Source organism: Miscanthus floridulus, chromosome 9 (assembly GCF_019320115.1).
Source record: "Miscanthus floridulus cultivar M001 chromosome 9, ASM1932011v1, whole genome shotgun sequence".
NCBI lineage: Eukaryota > Viridiplantae > Streptophyta > Magnoliopsida > Poales > Poaceae > Miscanthus > Miscanthus floridulus.
In genome coordinates, this window is record NC_089588.1 from 118165668 (window position 1) to 118191600 (window position 25933).

The following is a 25933-nucleotide window of genomic DNA, read 5'->3' on the forward strand; positions in this document are numbered from 1 at the left end:
GTACTCCAATCGGTTCTAAATTATAAGACGTTTTGACTTTTTTTTTAGATACGTATCTTTTGCCATGACTTAGATATACACTATTTCTAGATACATAGTAAAAATAATATATCTAAAAAGGTCAAAACGTCTTCTAATTTGGAACGGATGGAGTAATAAATAGTATACTACGGACGAGCTAATGAAGAGACTTGCAGGTTTGTCTATATATATAGCGGCTGATGTGATGGCCGGGTTGTGAGTAGTAGAAGGATAGCAACCAGAGAGCCAGTTGTGCACGCGAGTGCCTTGAACCATCAGTGAGGCAACTAGCAAGCTTGATCTCCTCCGTAGAAATGGCTCCTGGCTCAGGTTTGGTTTCTTGGCACTTGAATTCAGTCCAAGAGCATGTTGGTTTGATTATTTGTATTGTAATTGTAAACCCCATGGGTTTGCTTTCTGCCCAGTCATCTGACTGAAAGCAGCAGGGCAGTTGGGTGTGACGGCGAACTATAACCACGCTGTGCCACTGAAGCTTCACAAGGAGAAGATAATGGTGGAGGTCACCGGACCTTCCACGGAGAAGGGCAAAACTGCGAACCTGGACCTCGTTGTTGTCCTGGACACCAGCGGGAGCATGCAGGGGCAGAAGCTCCAAGACATGAAGCAAGCCGCCGAGTTCATCATCAGGAAGGTGGGGAAGCTGGACACGCTGACATTCATCCCCTTCTCATCCAAAGCTGGGAGGCCAAGCACTGTGCCGCCGCTGCACATGAGCAGTAGAGCAAAGCATGCCACGAGCCATTTTGTCCAGGCACTCACGGCACATGGCAACCACTACAAGAAACTTGTTAATCCGTGACGATTTCTTGCTGACGGATTTACAAACCGTCACTGACAGCCACTGACAGACGTAATCGGTGACGATATTCATTTTTTCGTCATGGATGAGCCCACTGAATATTCCCAGCCCGTTAACTCGTGACGGTTTTATCAGGATCGTCATAGTGTATGATTTTGAATTCGTCATACGCTAGTTAGCCCAAGACAGTTGGCCCGCTATCAATATTTAGTGTAAAGAAAAGTAGAAAATGTGATTGCAAAAAGTATCAAACCCAAAAGACAATTTGTTAAATTATTTGAACAAAATAATTTTGTTACTTTGTTACATGTTTTTTTTGGCAAAATTAAAAATGTTCTCCATTTATTGTGGATGGGAACAAAAAACTTTACACCTATAACTATATATATGGGATTTGAACACAAGACTTGCAAAAAAATAGAAACATGTCTTACCATTTGAGGTACTTACACTACGTGTCTAAATGTGCACTTAAGTATTTTTATTTATTTACTGGCCCAGCATCACAGTAGGCCTGGGTCATTCACTCGCCTGGGTCATTCCCGCACACGGCGTGGCAAAATGACAAAAAAAAAGGAATCTCCAGGAATTGAACCCTGATCCTAGGTGTTGAAAACAATATGCCTTACCATTGCGCTAGCTGCTCCAGTGTGACAGAACATGATTCTATTAGCCTTTTGTTGGCGGGAGTGGCCCAACATTAGGTAAATAGGGAAAATAGAAAAAAAGAGTGGAGTCCGTGGGAATCGATCCCACAACCTGCGAGTTGACAACAATCCGCCTCACCACTGTGCTAGCAACTTGTGTGTGACCGAGTACAATTCTGTTTCTTTTTGTTGATGAATGTAGGAGTAAGTTTCCCCTTTCCTCAATTCCTTCACGGACTCAGTTAGACACCAGCCGCGATTCAGAGACTCAGCCACCGCCGCTGGACTCAAACACTACCGCCGACGGCGAGATTAGGCAAGAGCCGCGCCGTTGCCCACCACCGCCGCGCCGTCCAGCACCGTCGCCTCCTCGTTTGCCGCGTCCTCCCGCATCACCGCTGCACACCAGCAACATCTCGCATCACCGCCGCCCTTCAAGGCTCCAACCCTATCTTGTAGCTCCGCAGCGCCGCTGCCCTCCATTGTCGTACCAATGAGAGATGCCGAGTGCGGCCATGCATCCACCTGGTGACAAATCCAACTATTGAGTGGACTCCTACGGCCTCGAGCACGCCTGAAATCATCAAACGCTAAGCAGCTGCCTCCTCTCCGAGGGGATCCCCATCTGCCTCACCTGAACTCCTACTGACAGCCAAGGTATATATCTCTTCTCTTTTTTTTTGTTGATTTTGTTGGATGTAGCATTTGAATTATAGCAGTTAGCTCATTGTGGTTTATCTGCGACGTTTGATTAGATGGATAGAAGTTGGGTGCATAGCAAACTATTTTCCCCTGAATACATTGACGGTGTGAAAGAATTTATGAATTTCATTAAGGGGAAATTCAATGAGAATGTTGAAATTCTATGCCCCTGTAGTAGATGCCTTAATCAGAAGTACCGAAAACAGGATGTTGTGAGGAAGCATATACTGATGAATGGCATGGAAACTACTTATACTCAGTGGATTCATCACGGAGAGAGCTTAGATGTCAATGTTATTGAGCATCCTATTGATATGCATGAAGATGATGATGGTTCCACACATGGGGTCGGTGTGACAGAGGATGACAACTATGGTGATCGTTTGGAAGGGATTTTAGGAGACCTACAGAATGCAGCGGCACAGGCAAGGCCGGATGTAGAAAATGAAGTTGGTGCTGAAGAGCCTTGTGATAAAGAGTCATTTTTGAAAACTGTCATGAGAGAGGCAAAGCGCCAACTTTATCCTGGATGTTCCAAATTTTCAAGATTCTCTTTGGTGGTAAGGCTTCTACATATGAAGTCATTATATAGAATTAGCAATTCTGCTTTTACTGCACACATGAAGGTATTGGCTGATGCTTTCCCAGAACACAATACACTCCCAAAATCATATGATGAAGCAAAGGGTATTCTAAAGGAACTAGGTCTAGGGTATGAATCAATACATGTGTGCTACAATAATTGTGTGTTGTTCAGAAAGGAATATGACAAGCATGACAATTGCCCGGTTTGTGGTCTCTCGAGATGGAAAGATGCAGAAAGAAAGAAGATTCCACAAAAAGTGTTGCGGCATTTTCCATTGGCACCTAGGCTAAAGAGGATGTTTTCGACCAAAGAAGCATCAGAAGCGGCACAATGGCACAAGTTAAAGCGGCAACCCAATGAGAAGAATATGAGCCACCCAGCTGATGGTGAGGCATGGCAAGATTTCGACCTCGAATATCTAGATTTTGCAAAGGATCCAAGAAACCTTAGACTTGGCCTAGCTACTGATGGGTTCAATCCTTTTTCAGAAAAGAACACAAAATATAGCATGTGGCCTGTGCTTGTTGTGCCATACAACCTAGCACCGTGGGAGTGCATGGAGGAATCAAACTTTATGATGGCTTTGCTTATTCCAGGTCCGAAATCACCCGGGAAGGACTTCGATGTATTTCTACAGCCTCTTGTAGAGGATTTACTTGAGCTTTGGACAGGTGTCGATACTTATGATGCTATTACTAGCAAATCATTTAAACTTCGTGCTGCAATTTTGTGGTGCATCCATGATTACCCAGCGTTGAGCACTCTCTCAGGGCGTACAACAAAGGGCTATTTTGCTTGTCTCCATTGTGACAAGCATCCTCTTTCATATGCCCTAAGAAGCAAAATTGGTTATTTTGGGCACTTCCATTTCCTTCCAAAGGAACATTCTTTGAGGAGAAACAATGAGTTTATCGGACTTCATGAAAGCAACGATCCACCGGGTAAATTATGTACGGAAGAGCTACTGGCTGAATTGGAGAGAGTTAAAGACGTCAGACCTGGGAAGCCACAAGGAACTGGGAAAAGGAAGCGTTCCAACTCTGAAGGCGGTCATGTGGAAATTTGGAGCCGGATGGTTAGTTTTTGGAAGCTACCATATTGGAAAAAGCTAAAGGTGAAACATAATCTTGATGTGATGCACATTGAAAAAAACATATGTGAGAACCTAATTGGGACAATTCTCAATGTAAAGGGCAAGACAAAAGACACAGCTAAAGCTAGGCTTGATTTGAAAGATTTGGGTATTAAAAAGGAGCTGCAATTTAGAGAGGATGGAGAGATGCCTCATGCTAGATATACCTTGTCCACTAAACAGAAGAAGGCTTTCTGTGCTTTTTTACAGGAGGTAAAGTTTCCAGATGGATTTGCGTCCAACATCTCAAGATGTTTAAATGCTGAGGGAACAACGGTACAAGGGCTAAAAACACATGATTGTCACATTCTTTTGCAAAGAATTTTGCCAGCTGCCATGAGAGGATTTCTGGACAGGGATATTTATGAAGCAATAGCTGAGTTAGGGAGGTTTTTTAGGGAATTGTGCAGCAGAACGCTTAACAAGGATGTGCTAGTTCAAATGAAGAAAGAAATCCCTATAATTTTGGTGAAGCTTGAGAAAAATTTCCCTCCAGCTTTCTTTGATGTGATGATACACCTTGCTGTACATTTACCTGATGAGGCATTGCTCAGGGGTCCTGTGCAATATGGGTGGATGTACCCAATTGAAAGGCGGCTATATACTTTGAAGCGATATGTGAGGAATAGGTCATGACCAGAAGGTTCAATTGCTGAGGCATATATTGCTGATGAGTGTCTGACATTTTGCTCTAAATTCATGGACGATGTTGAAACAAGATTTAATCGGGAGCCAAGAAATAAAGGTTTCTCCAATGAAGAAGCTTATGGTGTTGATGTTTTGGGGCATGGAGTTAATTTTACTTCTGCACCTGAATATGTATATGATGAAAATGGCATTGATCAAATGGTGTGGTTTGTGCTGAACAACTGTGCCCAAGTTGAGGATTACGTCAAGTATGTTCTATAAACTTACTTCTAGACATCTATATGATACTTTTGTGTTGTACAGTAATTTATAATTTTTCTGCAGTCTGTTCAGAGAAGAGTTAGAGACACAGGGGGTGCCTAACATTGAAAGAATGCTTCGACAAGGATTTCAGACTTGGTTTAGGAACCATGTTAGTGTTCATTGTCAAGTTATATATTGCATAATTTAACTTCTTTTTTTCTAATATATGTGTGTTGCATGCATGTGGCAGATTTTGAAGAAGTATAGTACAAATCCAGAAGAGGTGGATGTTGATATCTTCTCCTTGGCATGCGGTCCTGATTTGAGAGTTAGAAAATACTCCTCGTGCATAGTGAATGGTGTGCGGTTTAACACTGTTAACCGAGACAAGAACAAGAAGACACAAAACAGTGGAGTAATGTCACAAGCTACACATAATGGACAGATAATTGATTTTTTTGGAAACATAAAAGAGATAATTCAGTTGGACTGTAACTTAGAGGAGAGGTCCGTAGTTTTGTTTAAGTGTGACTGGTTCAAACTAGATGGGAAGAGGGCTGCACTTAAAGATGATGGCTTTTTTAGAAGCATCAATGTTGGAAGTCTGTGGTACAAGAATGATTGTTTTATATTGGCCACTCATTCTACAAAGGTTTTCTATTTGCCAGATACAAGGCTGGGTGAAAATTGGCAAGTTGTACAGACATTTGACCATAGGCATCTTTACAATGTAAGTCAGACTGAGGTTAATGCTGCTGCATATCAAGAGGACGAGTGCTATGATGAGGAGGGTTCGCGACAACTGGTTTCTAACATTATATATGATAAGCCTTTAAATAGAGAGGATGAGCCAGGCCCTGTTTTTGATGCTGCTGAAATTGCCCGGTTGATGAAAGCGTCCAGCAAAGAAGTGAATGTCGTCATTGGTGATGAAGATGAAGAAGACGACACACTTATGGAGTATTTTAACGAAGAAGACGACACACTTATGGAGGTCGACAGTGACAATGAATAGTTGTTCTGCTGCAAGGTTCTGTTGGAATTTTATGTTTTAATATTCTGTTGTAAGGCACAATTTGTATTTGAGACCCCAATTAGTATTTGAGACCATGTTCTACTATTTTAGATAGCCTCAGTTTGTATTTGAGATCATGTTCAGCTATGGATAGCCTCAATTTGTATTTGAGATCATGTTCAGCTATGGAATTTATGTATAATTTCTTTTTAGTTTTGGTTCAAAGCTGAAGTAACCAATGGTTACTCAGATTTTTTTTTCAAGTTTTGGTTCACTGTTGGATGCAAAAAATTCACAGCTTGGTAGTTCTTGACATGCACTTTTTCATTACAGTATTCATGAAAATGACTCAATCAGTCAAGAAGATAGGCTCATTTCAGAAGTCATTACTAGCACTTTTTTCATTCCAGAAATCATGCCAAAAACATCATTTTTTTTTCATTCCAGAAGTCATTACAAAAGGCTCATTTCACTGGGCCATTGCCAATCACAGGAGTACATGAAATGCACTTGCATTGTCAATCAGCAGAGGTTCATTTCAGAAGCCATTACAACTCAAAATAACAATGCATTCACAATATACAGGCTCATTTGTCAATCTACAGGTTCATTCTACAGCTTGCCCTATGTTGATAATCTTTTGACATCTCCTTGTCGACACATACGCTCGGCTGTTCTCTTCAGTACTATGACAGTTGGCAGGAACAGCTCGGTGCCTAATACAACAATGACAACAAGAAATACATTCATGATGATCTTTGACATCTTCAGTAATCACATCATCTGGTCCATTCCACATCAGTCCTCAAACATTTTTGTCAGCAAACAAATAGAGCTTGCAACTTCCCGGCACCTGCAAAGACAACCTTCGATTCTTCAGTTTTAGTTTTACCAAACCATATGTCAGAACAAAGGGAAGAGCTGCATGATCGATCACTTATTTGTTAATTTCCTGCAGGTGCTCGAAGAAGAAGGGCCTCTACTGTCGTCCATAAGAGGAAGGCTCGGCATGTTCATGATCGAGGACAAGGGCGGCGCTCACCCTACTGGAACCTGGCCGGCGATGCTCACCCTGCTGGAGAGCCGGGGCCGGCTGTCGCAGCACACGTACCTGCTAGAACCTGGCCGGCGGTGCTTCACCAACCTCCTCGCCGCCGTGCTCATCGCGCGGCGAACCTGGTGGCTCGGCGGACAGGATGCGCGACGGACGGGTGGCTCGGAGTACGGGCGGTGGACCGGTGCCTCAGTGGACGCGCGATGCGGCAGGCAGGCGGCGCGGTGGACCGGCGGCCTGAGAGAGATGCGGATTGGGGAGCGGCGGACCCGGTGACCCGGTGGCTCGGTGAGATGGGGATTGGGCAGCCGGTCAGCCGGTGACAGCAGCCACACAGGGCGATTGGGGAGAGGCCAGGCGCTGCAGGTGGCGGGTGTTGCGGATGGCGGCGGATGTGGATGCGAGAGCAACGGATGCGGCCAGCGCGGTGGCCGAGGGGAGCGCGGCGAGGGGGGCGTCCGACGGGCAGGGAGGGAGGCGGCGAACCCCTATGGCGGAGTGGGCGTGGCGCGCATGGAGCCGGTGAACCCCTGTGGTGCAGTGGGCATGGCGCACGTGGAGGCGGCGGCGGACGGGAGCAGACGGCGGAGTCGGGGGAGGAGGATTGAAGGAAGCTTCGTGTGTTTTCTCTCTGTCCTTTTTTTTTGGGAAAACAATCTCCATAGTGGTCAATGACTGATGGGGCCTCACTATCTAAAATTGGACCAAATCTCGCATATATTGCTAGTTGAGCCTAAAAATATTTTAAAAAATATATTACACCAATTCATGCTAAAGTGGACACAAAATTATGAATCAATAAAATGAATGCATCAACGACTCAATGTATTTGAACTTGGATTTTCAATACTGTGATGACGAACGTGGCAACATGAAAATTGTATATGGATGCAACACTAGAACATTTAGCATGGATTTTGTTGTCGTTGTCTCATGCCAACGTGCTTGGGCACTAAAACATTGCTTGAGTCGGTTGTTAACACATCCTACAAACATAAAGGGTTAGGTTCATGATGACGGATGACCATCTTACTTAGAATGGAGTCATTCGTAAAACCATGTCTATGCATCATACATGCATGCTACTTGTGTGGCCCAATTTTCTTACTCCAAAAAAACTCCGGCAATGAGTGGAATACGACTATATATAATAGCTACAGGATGACCATCTTAGAATGGAGTCATTCGTGAAACCATGTCTATGCATCATACATGCATGCTACTTGTGTGGCCCAATTTTCTTACTCCAAAAAAACTCCGGAAATGAGTGGAATATGACTATATATAATAGCTACAGAATGAGAACACAATGTGTATGCATGATAATAGCTAAGAATTGGTGGAATACGACCAAATTTACTATCAACATAAAGGGATCGTGACATGATAAACTATGTGTATGCACTTACATGATGCTTGTTTGGCCCAAATTCCTAATTCCGACAAAATAATTAGTGGAATATGACTAATAGCGATGGAATGGGATAATTTTTTTTTGAGAAAAGAATGGGATAAATTCAAGGGGAACAAATTTGCATCATGCACTGTTTTACAGTACTTACTAGCTAGAAGCACTAATTTTGAAATTATGTGTTGAATATGTTCCAAATTTAGTCCACATCATTTTTGGCCGACTTCTGACGAAGCGAAGCGGAGGCCCGTCACCGGAGGTTTTTACCTTCCGCATTGGGAGGGTTTTCCACGTTAAATCTTCTGTCTCGCTGTGGTTTGATTTTGCGTTCTTCCTCGTTTGATCGTCGTCATTCACAACATTATGAACCCTTATAGTTTTATCAATTATTATTTTACATAATAGCAAATCTCAAATATAGCCTTCCTATGAAACATATACTTATCTAGAAGGTTCCAAATATAAAAGGCAATGTTCAGCTTCAGGAAAAAAGAAAGTTCCCGCGCGCCCAAGCGGCTCAGCGCGCTTTCAAGTGAAATGTGTGCCAGCCCCAAATGTTTCGTGGTTCGAATTGACCTTACTACCCTAAGTTGCATACAGATTAAAAATATATAGGCAATGCTATTACAGATTTTATCAGGGGTACCTTGGTCTTCCCAATTCCACTCCCCAACCACATATATGTGTCGACACTCTCTGGCTCCAAAACCTAATTCCCAGCTGCCACCCACCTCTAGCCGCCACCCACCCTCCAGGAGCAGGAGGCCGCCACCCACCTCAGTTCGGCCTCCAGCCACCTCCAGGAGCAAGAGCAGGAGGCCGCCACCCACCTCAGTTCGGCCTCCAGCCACCTCCAGGAGCAAGAGCAGGAGGCCGCCACACACCTCCAGGAGCAGGGTGCCTGGGTTTGGCCTCCAAGTCACGTCCTGCCGGCCACCTGCTGGAGCAGCCGTTCCTAGATGGCCGCGGGCGCCCCGGGAGATCCACCGCCATCATCATCTTCAAGCCCCGCCGGCCGCCGTCGTCGACTTCAAGCTCAACCCGGCGCCGTCGCTGTTGGAAGGACTGCTCCACCGCCACGCCCATCGTTGCTGCTGGGAGGATCAGAACGCTGCCACCAGCATCTCAGGCCGCAAAAAGCTGTTATGGCGCCGAAGGGTGTGCCAAATAAACCGAAAGGAGGCCGGATAGCAGGTATAGTCCTAACATCACCTCTTTAGTTGCTGGTTTGAGGAACCAATGGTACTTTGGAAGCCTTGTCTTGCCCAGGCTGGAAATTTTTTTGACATTTTACATCTGGATGTGTTTCACTATTGTTAATTTTAGATATCATGTCTGTAGCATGTGTACTTGTTTAGCAAATGCTTTCCTGAATAAAATCCTTGTTGAAAGATCTGAGTGCACTCCAGATTGATATATCAATTCTTCTCTTCTTTTGTATGTCAGCATGTATCTTAGATATCCCAAATATTTAGGGGGCTTCAGTTCTAGTTTGTTTTACAAAAATGTTAATGTGAATCCCTGCTGTAGAGTATTCAGAATAGTTTGGGATGCTTTGATTCAGTCATTCTGGTGTTCCAAAATTATTTCTTGTTACACAAACTTTCACTGAAGTACTGATGCTTTGATTCAGTCATTTTGGTTGTGAACTATACAATATTATTGATATGTTGGTCTTGTTTTTTTTCATCTTGTTACCAGGGCTGCTTCCAATTGAAATGGAGCGCCTGAGAGAATGCATGAAGAACAGTGCAAGGCAGAAGGAACTTGGACTTGCTGATCCCTATGTCAAAATGTTGGCCGAGTACGGCCTGCAGGATAATACTGATGAAGGAGATTTGATTGACGATGAGAATTCTAAGGTCCTAATTCCTCCATGTTGTCAAGTCTTAACTTGTTTTTCTTCCCTTCCTAATTCAATCTAACTCTAATGCTATGTGGACTAATACATGCTTTCATTTCTAACAGTGCTCTAAGGAGAAGACTCACAAGAAAACTAACAACCAACCTTCAAGAATCCACCCTGGTGGAGTCAAGTTTCAGTCTCGCAAGAGAGTTTTTGCAGACCAAACATATCCTAGAGTTACAAGGACAAAGAAAAACAATGCCCAGCAAGATGCAAGGCTAACACCAAGTGAAATTTCTGTGCCACCTCCATCTCAAGCTAATGAGAGCCACGCTGGAGAACTTGTTGGCAACTTAGATGACCAAGCACAGGATGCTGTTGAAGGCCAGTTCTACTGCCACATTACTTAGTCTCACTCCATTACCATGACTCAGCTATGAAAAATGTTTAACTTGATCTATGAAGTTTGTCTATGTGTTGTACCTGTTTATCCAAGTTTAATGCTTGTTTAGCTTGTGAAAATGTTAACTAGAGTTTTAGGTATAAAAGATTCATGAAACCAATTTTCACTATTTTTTGAAATCTGTTGTTTGACACTAAAAAGTGGGCTGAACTTGTTTAAGTGGGTCTAACCTTGTTTTGTTTCTCCTTTTTGTATGATGCTTTATATATCCAAATATGATTCCCCTCAAAAAAAATATATATATGTATCCAAATCTGATGTAATTTATGCAATGTGCTATTTATAGCATGTATGTACTTCTTAATTTGTCTGGGCATCAGATTTGTATAGCAGATGACCTTTTCCTTTGTGTGCCTTGTTTACTAGGTAACATGATGAACTAACCTTTAATTATTGCTAATAATTTTAGGTAATAACTCTGCTCTACTTGACAACACACACATGACCACTGGGGCTGATGCAATTGACTGGCCTAATCAGCATAGCCGAATGGATGATGGAGGTGATGGTTTCTTACTGTCATTCTATAAGTTAGGTTTGTATGATGAATGCATTCTTACTAGCTGCCCTTTTTAGATGGCTTTGCCCAGCATGATGACAACACCATCGTGGCTGGTATAGCTGATGGCATTACCCAACATGGTGACGACAACCAGATTGCCAACGAAGGTGATAGTTTGTTCCTCTATTTTTCATATTCCATATTGCCTCAATGGATCAATGTTTGCTTCACCTACTTAATTTTAATTTCAATGTACATTTACAACTAGGGGGAGAGGAGAGAAGGGACCGGGGACATAATATGGGACTTGGTCTCCAAAGGTTAAACTGAGCGCGCCGTGGCAAGCTGCAAGTTGTTACAACTGAAGGGCATATAAGGCCGGTGGTTCCTCTTGTTGCTACAAAGTTTGCAAGTGAATGCAACATCATAGTTAGGAACCATGTGCCTATACTCCTGCATTGGAAGATGTACAAGAAAAAACCTGCATCAAGTTCAAAGGAGAAAGAACCAAAAGAGAAAGAACCAAACGAGAAAGAACCAAAAGAGAAAGAACATGCATCTGCATATGTTGATTTATTCTTAGGAAAACTAAAGGTACATACATTCTTTGGCCCCTTCCACATTTAGTCTCAATATAAGAACCATTGTTTGTTGTTTTATGCCATAAGTTACTGAATTGATATTCTTTTCTGCACATGTTCTTCCATTCAATTAGGCCAAGTTTGACATAAACACAGAGGACAACACAGTTAAAAAGGGTTGTATTGAGATGATGCAATCTGCGGTCCGCCAACAAAGATACAGGCTGAAGGCAGAATATTTTGATCCTTTTCCACTACATTTGGTTACAAAAACTTCTCCTGTCAAATGCATGACTGATGAACAGTGGCTTAAACTTTTAGAATCATGGAAGAGTCCCAAAAAGATGGTATGATTTCTCTGAAAAACCAAAATGATGCCTTGTACATGCTAATCTATCACCAACCTTACATGCATTTTTTGTCTTTGATGTAGGAGATGTGTCAAAAGAACAAAGACAACCGAGGGAAAGTTAAGTACCATCACACAACCGGATCCCGTGCCTACATGGTTCATGTTGAGAATTTGGTAAGTGAGCCATGTTAAACACCTTATAAATGTAACACCCTAAAATTGGAATTCTTTTTAAATAGTAAATTTGATTTAAATATGCAGTTATATGTGCATTTCAAATTTAGGAAATAATATTTCTTTTATAAAATTAAAAGAAATGCAAGAATAGAAACATGTTGATGCATTCATGCTATTGCATATTTATTTCTGTGACAGGTGTTTTGTTCAAATGCTAAAAGATTCTAAAAACCTTTTGAAAATGAGTTTGAAAATTTTATTTATAAAAAGAAAAAGGAAATTTCCTTCCATTCCCTCCCTTCCTCACATTCGGCCTGCTGGCCCCTCTCCTTTTTCTTCCCGCGGCCCAGCACCAGCCCCAGCCCAGCTCGCCTCCCCCTTTTTCCCGCTCGGCCCAGCTACGCGCCAGCCCAGCCACGCGCTCCGCGCCGGCTCAGCAACTGCCGCGCCCAGCCCAGCAGCCGCGCGCCTCGGCGTCGCTCGCACCAGGCAACTGCCGCGCCCAGCCGCTGACGCCCGGGGCCCACCTGTCGGAGCCGCCCCCTTCCTCCCGCGCGTCCCGCAACCGCAGCGGCGGTCATGCAGCAACCGCCCGCGCTCCACTCGCGCATCGTGGGCGCCCCCCCCCCCGCTCCCCGGCTGCTACAAAAGGCAGCCGAGCCCCCCCTCGCGCGCTCCCTGCTGCCCCCGCTCCATTTTCGCCTCATTCCTGGCCGCAACTGCCGCACGGAGGAGCTCCGAGGGTGGCCGTTCGCCGTCCACGTCGCCGTTGTCCCCGAGACGTCCCCGCCTCCATCCTTCCCCACTGTGAGCTTCACCGTGGTCCCCTCTCTCTCCCCATGCGTTTCATTTTGCGTTTCGTGGTTTGTAGCGCCCAATCCGCAAGCGTCGTGAGCTCCATGCCGCCGGCCATGGCGCCTGCGCCCCGGCTTTCCCCTCTGGCCGTCTTCTCGGCATGGCCGCGAACCCCTTACCCCCCCGATCTCACGGGTGTCCTCGGTGGTCATTTTGGTGGACCGTAGGCCCCTTACCGCGTGCTCCGGCGAGGCCACTGCCGCCGGCCATGGCGCCTGGCCGCCGGCGACCCTGTTCCGGCCGGCCAACCCCCCCCCCCCCACGTCTATTCCTAGCCGCCCATCGCGCGATCTACGGCCTGAAAAAGAAGATACCCCTTCGGGGGTAAATTTGCTAAAGAGCCCCTGGACTTTTCTAAGTCCTAACCCGCCGTCCTTAGCGTATTTCCCCGAATACGCAATCCCGTTTGGAAAGCGTAAACTTCACTGTTTAAATCAAAAGTACGCTTTTAGTATTTACAGAAATGCCATTCGAACTGTTTCGCTTATAAAATTGTCGTTTTAACTCCGAATTGATCCATTCAAATCGCGTTAGCTTCGTAATTTCATAAGCTACATGTTGGAGCTACTGTTAGTCAAGTTTGGAACTTTTTAATTTCATGATTAGAATTAATTAAATATAGGGATATAGGAAAACCTGTTTTAATCATAACTTTCGCATTTTAGCTCCGTTTTTCGTGAACTTCGCGTTGACGTGATCGTAGCGAAATGTAGATAAGTTTTACAAACATTTTATCTTGATTTCAATACTGTTGGTGTACTGTTCTAATGATAGGAATGTTTGCTTTGCATGAATGCTTTTGGAATGTTGTATGTTGCTGTGTTGGTCGCGTTCAGACGGTGAGGAAAACATTGGAGACCAAGAACTCTTTGACGACCAGCAGGACCAGCACGAGTTTGTGAACCAAGGCAAGTATAACATGGGCCTTCCTTGATGTCCTATTTCACTTTAAGCAATTACTCATTTGCATGTGTCTAATTTTGATACCCGTAAGGACATCCTAGTGATTGTTATCCTGTTCTTTGTCTCCTAAGGGTTAAATGCATATGAGTAGATTGCTAGTGCTCTAACTGAACTTGATATACATATTGATGAATGATACTATGGAACAAAGAGAGTAACCTGAATTATAACAACTATTCCATAGGGCGAAAGTGCAAATGACCTTTGTTCATGTTGCTCCCATCCCTCCATAAGGACTTATCTGTCGGCAAAAGCTGGGACTGACAGTGCAACCGGGAGAGTCATATGGCTCTAACTTTAGCTCAGTAATAGGACATTTCCTAGCTGGTTAGCGGTTACCTTTTGGCGCAAATGGGGCTTGCCACTTTGGGTATAGGGCTGCCTCTGTTCCTATGAGTATAGCCGCGATGGATTTGTGCCATAGGAAAGGGGGGTCCCTACATCTGCCTGCCAAGGAAACCTAGCGGCCCTAACTTGTTAGGGAAACCTATGAAATGGCTTCATAGTGTACCCTGCCCGCTCACCTTGGAAGTGACATGGGAGTAATTAACCCGGGCATATGGGGATCACGACTCGTGGTGAATGTGCACCACCTCTGCAGAGGGTAACAAACTGTTATAACAGCCGTGCTCACGGTTACGAGCGGCCCAGAAAACTCACAGAATAACTGGTTACTTGTTGATGATCAATTAAGTTGTTCTTTGATGAAATATGGTAAACCTGACCTTGATATATGTTCTTATGGGTTAAATGGGAGCTTAAGCATAACTTGATAATACTTGAGAATAAAAGTTTGACCTATTAAAAATGCTAACTGCAGTAAACCAGAGTCTATCCTTTTTGAGCTTTCATAACCCCATGTTAGCTTGCTAAGTACGGAATGTACTTACACTTGTTTATTTTCTTTACTTGGATAAAAATCCCGGATGGGTAACAGATGACAACGGGTATGAGGATTTCCCGAAGGATTATTAGGCTTGTGGTCAACCAGTTGACCTTCCCTGTGATGACGGCCACGAGAGTTCATTCTATTTTTATTATCCCGCTGTGATGTATGAGACTAAGTTCTATTATAACTCTGATGTATGAGACACTGTGATGATACTATTGTTATTTGTCAGCTTGTGTGTGTGATTGATTCCTGGGCACACACGAGTTTAGTGCATTCAATTTTATCCTTAAAATTGGGTGTGACAAATTGGTATCAGAGCCGTGTTGACTGTAGGACGCAAGCCTAGTTAGAAAATGGTCGTTTTAGCAGCTTTGCTCCTCTGGTTTCTTGCTTACTGACTTATTCTTGTTATTTTATTAAAACATTTATGCTTTTCATACCTTAATCTATTATTTAAAATTGTTGATTCTAATTTCTATCTCACTTTAAATCTATAGATGTCTCATAATCCGAAGACTGCTCGACTCAGCACCGCCGGTTATCGTGCCATGTTCACCCCGCGTGCCCCACCGGCGGAGAGGGAGATTGTGATCATCTCTAACGACGAGGAGATGGCTACACCGACGCCTACACCTACTCCTACACCAGTCGCTGTGCCCGTCTACCCTGTGGTAGCTACACCTGAGGAGTCGACAGCTACTTCCCCTACACCTGCACCCTCCCCAGCTGCCCCCGTGGAGGACGATGAGATTGGCTGGAAGTGCAAGTACTACTTCAAGCCAGCTCCAGAGACAGCCTACTACCACACTCTCCTCACCCACATGCTGGACGACTACTTCCCTGACTTGCACGCTTCCATCAGCTACCACTGCGCCGAGTACAAGCACCCACTGGAGGCTACCTTCTGGAAGATAGAGCTGGTGGTCACTGCATGGAATGATATCATCAATGGACATGAGGTGGAGACTGTCCACAGTGCCCCTGCCAGGAGAGCCCATGCTTTGGATGGCATGGAGGATGCAGCACAGAATGCCTACATCCACTACCATGGTCATCGCTTCGAGGCCATGAGGGAGGATCGTTTCAGGTTTCTTCCTCGAAATGATCATGAGGGTGTTTGGCAGGTTTTGGCTCCACCAGAGAATGACCCAACTCTGGAGGCAACGGTGCAGCATGTCCACGCTATGCAGGGAGTGGATGATGAGGTCAAAGGAGAACTGCGTGCATCTCAGAGGGCGCAGAGACGTCTTTAGAAACAAGTGGATGAACTTCGAGCACAGCTGGGACAGCCTTCCATCTACAAGAAGAAGCGCTGTTCCTTCACCATGATTGACACCGCTCCATAGGTGTTAGGTGCCTTGATCTAGATTATCACGTTGTTAGTTCGTATCCTTATTTAGTCTTGTTGGTCTTGTGAACTTGGTTGATTAGATGTTTGATTTGTGAACTTGGTTGATTTGGTATTTTGCTTGGTTGCTGGAAGTTTGTGGGCATGTCCACAACTTCCTTAGATTGGAACTTTAAATTTAGAATGAAATCTTAATGTAGAAGTATCGTTTTATCTTATCTCTGCTGTACTGATTTCTGGAGCAGCCTGTGTTCTTTATCTGGTATCTCGAAAATCTGGGATGATAAAAATTCTGAAATTTTTGTGGAGATAACTAGACCTCTGTATCTTTCAAGTGTCTTTGGAATCGCATCAATAGCTGTTCAGGTTTGGGAGATCTAGCTGACACAAGTTGTTGTTCCTGCGCTGTCTGGAACTCAGAACAGTTTCGGTTTAGCTCCATTTTTGACTATGTGCGAGTTCGAATCTGTAACAGAGGTCTAAATGAAAGTTGTAGCTGATGTCCTAAGCTTTCTAATGAATCTTGGAGCACCTCTGTTGGATCTCTGAAACTCGAGTTATAACAGTTTTACTGAACTGCTGAATTTGAATCTTGCCCAGAAAATTTTCAGCATTGTTTCTTATCTTTTGTAAGCTCTCTATAATTGGAAAAAATCTCTAAATTTTGCACATTTGTTAGAAAATAGATGGCTGCAAGAGGAGGAAGAGGCAGAGGCCGTGGTCATGGGCGTGATGCTCTTATGAATCCACCACCGCCACCTGTGACCATGGAGCAGATATTGGGAATACAAGCGCAGCTGATGCAAGCTATGATGCAGCGCTTGGACAATGAACCTGCAAGAGGTCCACCGCCTGTCCAGGTTAGAGATAAGCGTGGAGAGTTTATGAAAGGTCGTCCACCGGTGTTCACACATGCCACAGACCCTATGGAGGCCGATGATTGGTTGCATGCTGTGGAGAAACAACTGAACATAGCACAATGCAACGACCTGGAGAAGGTGTTGTACGCTTCCAGGCAACTCCAAGGAGCTGCTCAGGATTGGTGGGAATCATTCCAGTTTGGACGTCCCAACAACGCTCCTGATATCACTTGGCAGGAATTTAAGGACAGTTTCCGATCATACCATATTCCTGATGGACTAGTGGAACTGAAGCAGGAAGAATTCAGATCTCTCAAGCAAGGATCAATGACTATGGCGGAATATCGGGACAAGTTCGCACAACTATCTCGCTACGCTCCTAATGATGTGGCAGATGACAAGGATAAGCAACGCCGTTTCCTCAAGGGACTCTATGATGGACTGCAGCTCCAGCTGATGTCTAATACTTATCCTAACTTCCAGTCTTTGGTGAATCGCACAATCGTGATTGATGATAAGCGCAAGGAGATGGAAGCTAAGAAGAGAAGGCTCCAAGGGCAAGCTTCTGGAAGCAACACTCGCCCACGTGCTTATCCCCAGCAAGGTTTCCAGCAGAGGAATCAAGGACCGACTCATCAGGGAAGCCATGGTCAGTATCCTCAGCGGAACCAGTTCCAGCAACGCCCTCAGTATCAGCATCAGTTTGGAAATCAGCGTCCCCCGCAACAGACTAGCAATCCTGCAACACGCCAGGGAGTGACTAACAATGCTCCTGTGAAGAGTGGCGCACCCAACAATCCCAATGCCTGTTACCGATGTGGAGAAGTAGGTCACTATGCTCATCAGTGTCCTAAGAAGCAGAACCAGCAAGCACCTCAGAACCAGGCCAACAATCAGAAGTTCAACGCCCGACCACCTCTCACAGCGAAGGTGAACTATGTGTCATCTGATGCAGCTCAGGAGATGCCTGAGGTCATGTTGGGTACGTTCAGTGTCAACTCTATTTCTGCTATCGTACTTTTTGATTCTGGTGCTTCGCATTCTTTTATCTCCCAAGCTTTTGTTAGAATGCATAGCATACCTTTGTGTGCCATGAAAAACCCAATACTAGTGAATTCCCTGGGAGGTAGTATGCCGCTTCTTATTAGAGCCCCTCAACTAGCATTTCCTTAAGGGGGTAGACTTCAAGGTGAAGCCTATTGTGTTGAGAACAGCGGGAATTGACCTTATCCTGGGAATGGATTGGATGAAACAACACCAGGCAGTGATTCAGTGTCAGGAGAAATCTATGGTTGTGACATCACTCAATGGGGATAGAATCTGTGTAGAAGTAGTAGTGCAAGCTCAGCCTTCAGCCACAGTGAATCAACTAGATGGTGAAATCAATGAACAAGATCGTGTCGTGGAGGAATTTTCGGATGTCTTCCCCGATGACTTGCCAGGTATGCCACCTGACCGAGACATTGAATTCATTATTGAATTATTACCTGGAACTGCACCAATAGCTAAACGTCCATATAGAATGGGAGTTAATGAATTAGAAGAGCTTAAGAAACAACTAAAAGAGTTGCAAGAAAAAGGTTTCATACGCCCCAGTTCTTCCCCGTCGGGGGCACCTGTGATCTTTGTGGATAAGAAGGATGGTAGTCAACGGATGTGTGTGGATTACCGCTCACTTAATGAGGTTACCATCAAGAATAAATACCCTTTGCCTAGGATAGATGATTTGTTTGATCAGTTGAGAGGAGCTCATGTGTTCTCCAAGATTGATCTCCGATCTGGTTATCATCAGCTTAAGATTCGGAACTCGGATATACCCAAGACAGCATTCACTACACGGTATGGATTATATGAGTACACCGTTATGTCTTTTGGATTGACCAATGCACCTGCATACTTCATGTATTTGATGAATAAGGTGTTCATGGAGTTTCTGGATAAATTTGTGGTAGTATTCATAGATGACATACTAATATTCTCCAAGACAGAAGAAGAACATGCGGAACACATAAGGATGGTCTTGCAAAAGCTTAGAGAGCATAAGTTGTACGCTAAGCAGAGCAAGTGCGAGTTTTGGTTAAAGGAAGTCTCTTTTCTGGGTCATGTTGTCTCCAATGGTGGAATAGCAGTGGATCCAGGCAAAGTGCAAGATGTATTGAATTGGAAACCACCAACTACTGTAAGTGAGATTCGTAGCTTTTTGGGACTGGCTGGTTATTACCGAAGGTTCATTGAAGGCTTTTCCAAGCTAGCCAAGCCTATGACAGCTTTGTTGGAAAAGAATGCTAAGTATGTATGGTCGGATAAATGCCAGGCAAACTTTGAAGAGCTAAAGAAGAGATTGACTACAGCTCCAGTATTAATTTTGCCTGATTTAGACAAGAACTTCTCTATATATTGTGATGCATCCCGTTTGGGTCTCGGATGTGTGCTTATGCAAGAAGGAAGAGTGGTTGCATATGCATCCAGACAATTAAGGAAGCATGAGTTGAATTATCCTACTCATGACTTGGAATTGGCAGTTGTGGTTCATGCTTTGAAGATCTGGAGACATTATCTGATTGGACATAAGAGTGATATCTATACTGATCATAAGAGTTTGAAGTATATCTTCACCCAATCAGATCTGAATTTAAGACAACGTCGTTGGTTGGAATTGATCAAAGACTATGATTTGGAAGTGCATTATCACCCGGGAAAGGCAAACGTCGTAGCTGATGCACTTAGCAGAAAGAGCTATGCCAATGGAATTCAGACAACATCTATGTCAGCAGAGTTGTGTGCTGAAATGGAGTATCTCAACTTGAGCCTGGTCACTAATGCAATGGAATTGGTAATAGAGCCTACACTGGAGCAGGAGATACGCAAAGGTCAATTGGAGGATGAAAAACTTAAAGAGATAGCAGAGAATGTAGTGCTTGGAAAGGCACCCGGATTCAGAATGGATGAGAATGGAACTCTTTGGTTTGGGAAACGGATATGTGTACCGGAAGTGAAAGCTATCCGTGATGCAATTCTGCAAGAGGCCCATGAGTCTGCTTATTCTATACATCCTGAAAGTACCAAGATGTACTTGGATCTCAAAGAAAAGTATTGGTGGTATGGTTTGAAGAGAGATGTGGCAGAATATGTGGCTTTGTGTGACACTTGTCAAAGAGTGAAAGCTAAGCATCAAAGACCTGCAGGGTTGCTACAACCAATGAAGATCCCTGAATGGAAATGGGAAGAAGTTGGCATGGATTTTATTGTAGGATTACCCCGCACTCAAAGAGGTTATGATTCAATATGGGTAATAGTGGATCGACTCACCAAGGTCGCTCACTTTTTACCAGTCAAGACTACTTATAATGGCGCAAGATTAGCAGAGTTATACATGGAACGAATAGTGTGCTTACATGGTGTTCCCAAGAAAATTGTGTCAGATAGAGGCACCCAGTTTACATCGCAATTCTGGCATAAAGTACATAGATCTTTGGGGACAAAGTTGAATTTCAGTTCTGCTTACCACCCGCAAACTGATGGACAGACTGAAAGGACCAACCAGATTTTGGAAGATATGTTGAGAGCTTGTGCACTTTAGTATGGTGATAGTTGGGATAAGAGTCTGCCATACGTGGAGTTCTCGTACAACAACAGTCACCAGAAGAGTCTCAAGATGGCACCTTTTGAGGCGCTGTATGGGCGTAAATGTAGAACGCCTTTGTTCTAGAATCAGACTGGTGAAACTCAAGTGTTTGGACCCGATGTCCTTAGAGACGTGGAAGAACAAGTGAGAATGATTAGAGACAATTTGAGAGTAGCTCAGTCCCGACAGAAGAGTTACGCTGATACCCGTAGAAGAGAGCTGACTTTCGAGATTGGTGATTATGTGTACTTAAAAGTGTCACCAATGAGAAGTGTGAGAAGATTCAATATGAAGGGAAAGTTAGCACCGAGGTATATTGGACCTTTTAAGATCCTAGAGAGACGTGGAGAAGTAGCCTATCAGTTGGAACTGCCTGAGAGCTTGTCCGGTGTGCACGATGTGTTCCATGTTTCCCAGTTGAAAAAGTGTCTGAGGGTACCAGAAGAACAAATTCCTTTGGAAGAACTTGTTGTCAAGGAAGATCTTACTTATGAGGAGTATCCGATAAAGATCTTGGAAACTGCCGAAAGAGTTACGAGAAGCCGAACAGTAAAGATGTGCAAGGTGCAGTGGAATCATTATACAGAGGATGAGGCTACTTGGGAAAGAGAAGAGGATCTGAGAAAGACTTATCCCCAACTATTTGAGTAAGCAATCACCCGAATCTCGAGGACGAGATTCATCTTAAGGGGGGGTAGAATTGTAACACCCTAAAATTGGAATTCTTTTTAAATAGTAAATTTGATTTAAATATGCAGTTATATGTGCATTTCAAATTTAGGAAATAATATTTCTTTTATAAAATTAAAAGAAAATGCAAGAATAGAAACATGTTGATGCATTCATGCTATTGCATATTTATTTCTGTGACGGGTGTTTTGTTCAAATGCTAAAAGATTCTAAAAACCTTTTGAAAATGAGTTTGAAAATTTTATTTATAAAAAGAAAAAGGAAATTTCCTTCCATTCCCTCCCTTCCTCACATTCGGCCCGCTGGCCCCTCTCCTTTTTCTTCCCGCGGCCCAGCACCAGCCCCAGCCCAGCTCGCCTCCCCCTTTTTCCCGCTCGGCCCAGCTACGTGCCAGCCTAGCCGCGCGCTCCACGCCGACCCAGCAACTGCCGCGCCCAGCCCAGCAGCCACGAGCCTCAGCGTCTCCCGCACCAGGCAACTGCCGCGCCCAGCCGCTGACGCTCGGGGCCCACCTGTCGGAGCCGCCCCCTTCCTCCCGTGCGTCCCGCAACCGCAGCGGCGGTCATGCAGCAACCGCCCGCGCTCCACTCGCGCATCGTGGGCGCGCCCCCCTGCTCCCCGGCCGCTACAAAAGGCAGCCGAGCCCCCCCTCGCGCGCTCCCTGCTGCCCCCGCTCCATTTTCGCCTCATTCCCGGCCGCAACTGCCGCACGGAGGAGCTCCGAGGGTGGCCGTTCGCCGTCCACGTCGCCGTCGTCCCCGAGCCGTCCCCGCCTCCATCCTTCCCCGCTGTGAGCTTCACCGTGGTCCCCACTCTCTCCCCATGCGTTTCATTTTGCGTTTCGTGGTTTGTAGCGCCCAATCCGCAAGCGCCGTGAGCTCCATGCCGCCGGCCATGGCGCCTGCGCCCCGGCTTTCCCCTCCGTCCGTCTTCTCGGCATGGCCGCGAACCCCTTACGCCCCCCCCGATCTCACGGGTGTCCTCGGTGGTCATTTTGGTGGACCGTAGGCCCCTTACCACGCGCTCCGGTGAGTCCACTACTGCCGGCCATGGCGCCTGGCCGCCGGCGACCCTGTTCCGGCCGGCCAACCCCCCCCCCCCCCCACGTCTATTCCTAGCCGCCCATCGCGCGATCTACGGCCTGAAAAAGAAGATACCCCTTCGGGGGTAAATTTGCTAAAGAGCCCCTAGACTTTTCTAAGTCCTAACCCGCCGTCCTTAGCGTATTTCCCCGAATACGCAATCCCGTTTGGAAAGCGTAAACTTCACTGTTTAAATCAAAAGTACGCTTTCAGTATTTACAGAAATGCCATTCGAACTGTTTCGCTTATAAAATTGTCGTTTTAACTCCGAATTGATCCATTCAAATCGTGTTAGCTTCGTAATTTCATAAGCTACATGTTGGAGCTACTGTTAGTCAAGTTTGGAACTTTTTAATTTCATGATTAGAATTAATTAAATATAGGGCTATAGGAAAACCCGTTTTAATCATAACTTTCGCATTTTAGCTCTGTTTTTCGTGAACTTCGCGTTGACGTGATCGTAGCGAAACGTAGATAAGTTTTACAAACATTTTATCTTGATTTCAATACTGTTGGTGTACTGTTCTAATGATAGGAATGTTTGCTTTGCATGAATGCTTTTGGAATGTTGTATGTTGCTGTGTTGGTTGCGTTCAGACGGTGAGGAAAACATTGGAGACCAAGAACTCTTCGACGACCAGCAGGACCAGCACGAGTTTGTGAACCAAGGCAAGTATAACATGGGCCTTCCTTGATGTCCTATTTCACTTTAAGCAATTACTCATTTGCATGTGTCTAATTTTGATACCCGTAAGGACATCCTAGTGATTGTTATCCTGTTCTTTGTCTCCTAAGGGTTAAATGCATATGGGTAGATTGCTAGTGCTCTAACTGAACTTGATATACATATTGATGAATGATACTATGGAACAAAGAGAGTAACCTGAATTATAACAACTGTTCCATAGGGCGAAAGTGCAAATGACCTTTGTTCATGTTGCTCCCGTCCCTCCATAAGGACTTATCTGTCGGCAAAAGCTGGGACTGACAATGCAACCGGGAGAGTCATATGGCTCTGACTTTAGCTCAGTAATAGGACATTTCCTAGCTGGTTAGCGGTTACCTTTTGGCGCAAATGGGGCTTGCCACTTTGGGTATAGGGCTGCCTCTGTTCCTATGAGTATAGCCGCGATGGATTTGTGCCATAGGAAAGGGGGTCCCTACATCTGCCTGCCAAGGAAACCTAGCGGCCCTAACTTGTTAGGGAAACCTATGAAATGGCTTCATAGTGTACCATGCCCGCTCACCTTGGAAGTGACATGGGAGTAATTAACCCGGGCATATGGGGATCACGACTCGCGGTGAATGTGCACCACCTCTGCAGAGGGTAACAAACTGTTATAACAGCCGTGCTCACGGTTACGAGCGGCCCGGAAAACTCACAGAATAACTGGTTACTTGTTGATGATCAATTAAGTTGTTCTATGATGAAATATGGTAAACCTGACCTTGATATATGTTCTTATGGGTTTAAATGGGAGCTTAAGCAAAACTTGATAATACTTGAGAATAAAAGTTTGACCTATTAAAAATGCTAACTGCAGTAAACCAGAGTCTATCCTTTTTGAGCTTCATAACCCCATGTTAGCTTGCTAAGTACGGAATGTACTTACACTTGTTTATTTTCTTTACTTGGATAAAAATCCCGGATGGGTAACAGATGACAACGGGTATGAGGATTTCCCGGAGGATTATTAGGCTTGTGGTCAACCAGTTGACCTTCCCTGTGATGACGGCCACGAGAGTTCATTCTATTTTTATTATCCCGCTGTGATGTATGAGACTAAGTTCTATTATATCTCTGATGTATGAGACACTGTGATGATACTATTGTTATTTGTCAGCTTGTGTGTGTGATTGATTCCTGGGCACACACGAGTTTAGTGCATTCAATTTTATCCTTAAAATTGGGTGTGACAATAAATAAATGTATGCAACTGTTACTTAAGCATGCTGGGGGATAAAGCTCTCTATATGAAGCTCATCAATAATTTTCATATTGCTGAAATGTTTTCTCACTTTACATAAGGGAATTTGAGATGTATTGATTTATGTAAGAACACAACTACTTGTCATGCTGCTGCTCTAATGTAAGGATAAGTTTACAGAATATTGTGTTTTTAACATGCTGTGCTCTTGTGATGACAATATTAAGCATATTTTATCTTCCCAAGCCTTTAGAGCCTCACCAGATAATTGTAGCCTTGCTGTTTTCACATGTATCAGTTCCGAACATATTTGTAGATGTCCTCTTCATGAGGCTTTGTATGATGTAAACTAGGAGTGGTTCTCCCTTGTTGCAGCAACTTGCTGCTAATCAATAAAGGTTCCTTTGTCATAAAAAAAATATTAAGCTTCTGCTGCTATTAACCACCATATTAAGCTATTTGTAACATGCTACTGTATATGCTATTGTAACAAGCTACTGCTGCTATTTTTTAGATTTGTCTTTGTATAATTTGGTACAAGCTACTGGTGCTATTGTAATAAGCTACTGCTGTTATTGTAACCGCAACTGTCTTTTTTTAGTTGGACATGTTCTTCCAGATTTTTAGTTGAACAGTAACTATTCAGGTTAATCCTATTTATAGTTGAACATGTTCTTCTAGATTTTTAGTTGAATAGTAGCTGTCCAAAATTTTGTAACATCTTAATTCATGCCGGACCTAATGCATATATGTTGTTCTCAGGATGACAAATATAATGATGAAGAACCTAATGCATTTGATTTGTTCAAGGAGTGCCACTATAGCAAAAAAAAATGCTACACCCCTACTGTACAGGAGGCTATTGTAAGATAATTTTCAGACTTTGATCTTTGTATTTTTAATTCTCTCAACATCAACCATCTTTGCTACTTGTTTGCTAGACTCAGATGGAAAACAAGCTATCTACAACAACAGAAGGTGAAGAACTTAAGTCTGCGGCTCAAGTTGTTGCTGATGTGCTTGCTGAGAACACCACGAAGAATCAGTTCTTGCAGAATGTGGGGTACCAGAATGCCTGGCGTATTTCCAATGAGCAGAGCGCTGAACTGGAAGTGGAGAAAAAGACCAATGCTGAGCTTCGTGTACAAGTGGTTGATTTGTCAAATAAATTGCAAGAATCTGAGCAGGCAAGGATTATTGACCGAGAGAAGATGAAGAGGAGTCAATCTGAGATGGAAGCAAAACTTAACCTTTTACTTAGTCAAATTCGACCAAGTTAAGACGTGCATGGTGCATATCTTTTGCCACTAACTTGATGCATTTTGCTGCTGCTAACTTGTGTCAAGTCAATTTCGACCAAGTTAAGCGATACATGGTGGTATATATTTTGTTGCTGCTGCTCGCATTTTGCTGTTGCTGCTACATGCATCATGCTGCTGGGCTTCTATGCATTCTGTGTTGTTGGCTTGTGCCATGGTAAACTATATGGC

At 44.2% G+C, this 25933-nt stretch overlaps 2 pseudogenes; both read left to right on the forward strand.

The window, feature by feature from the left end:
• The first annotated feature begins 249 nt into the window (after positions 1–249).
• LOC136482762 (uncharacterized) lies at positions 250–5814 on the forward strand (annotated as a pseudogene).
• A 5215-nt stretch (positions 5815–11029) lies between these two features.
• On the forward strand, positions 11030–25658 carry LOC136480704 (uncharacterized; annotated as a pseudogene).
• The last annotated feature ends 275 nt before the right edge of the window (positions 25659–25933 follow it).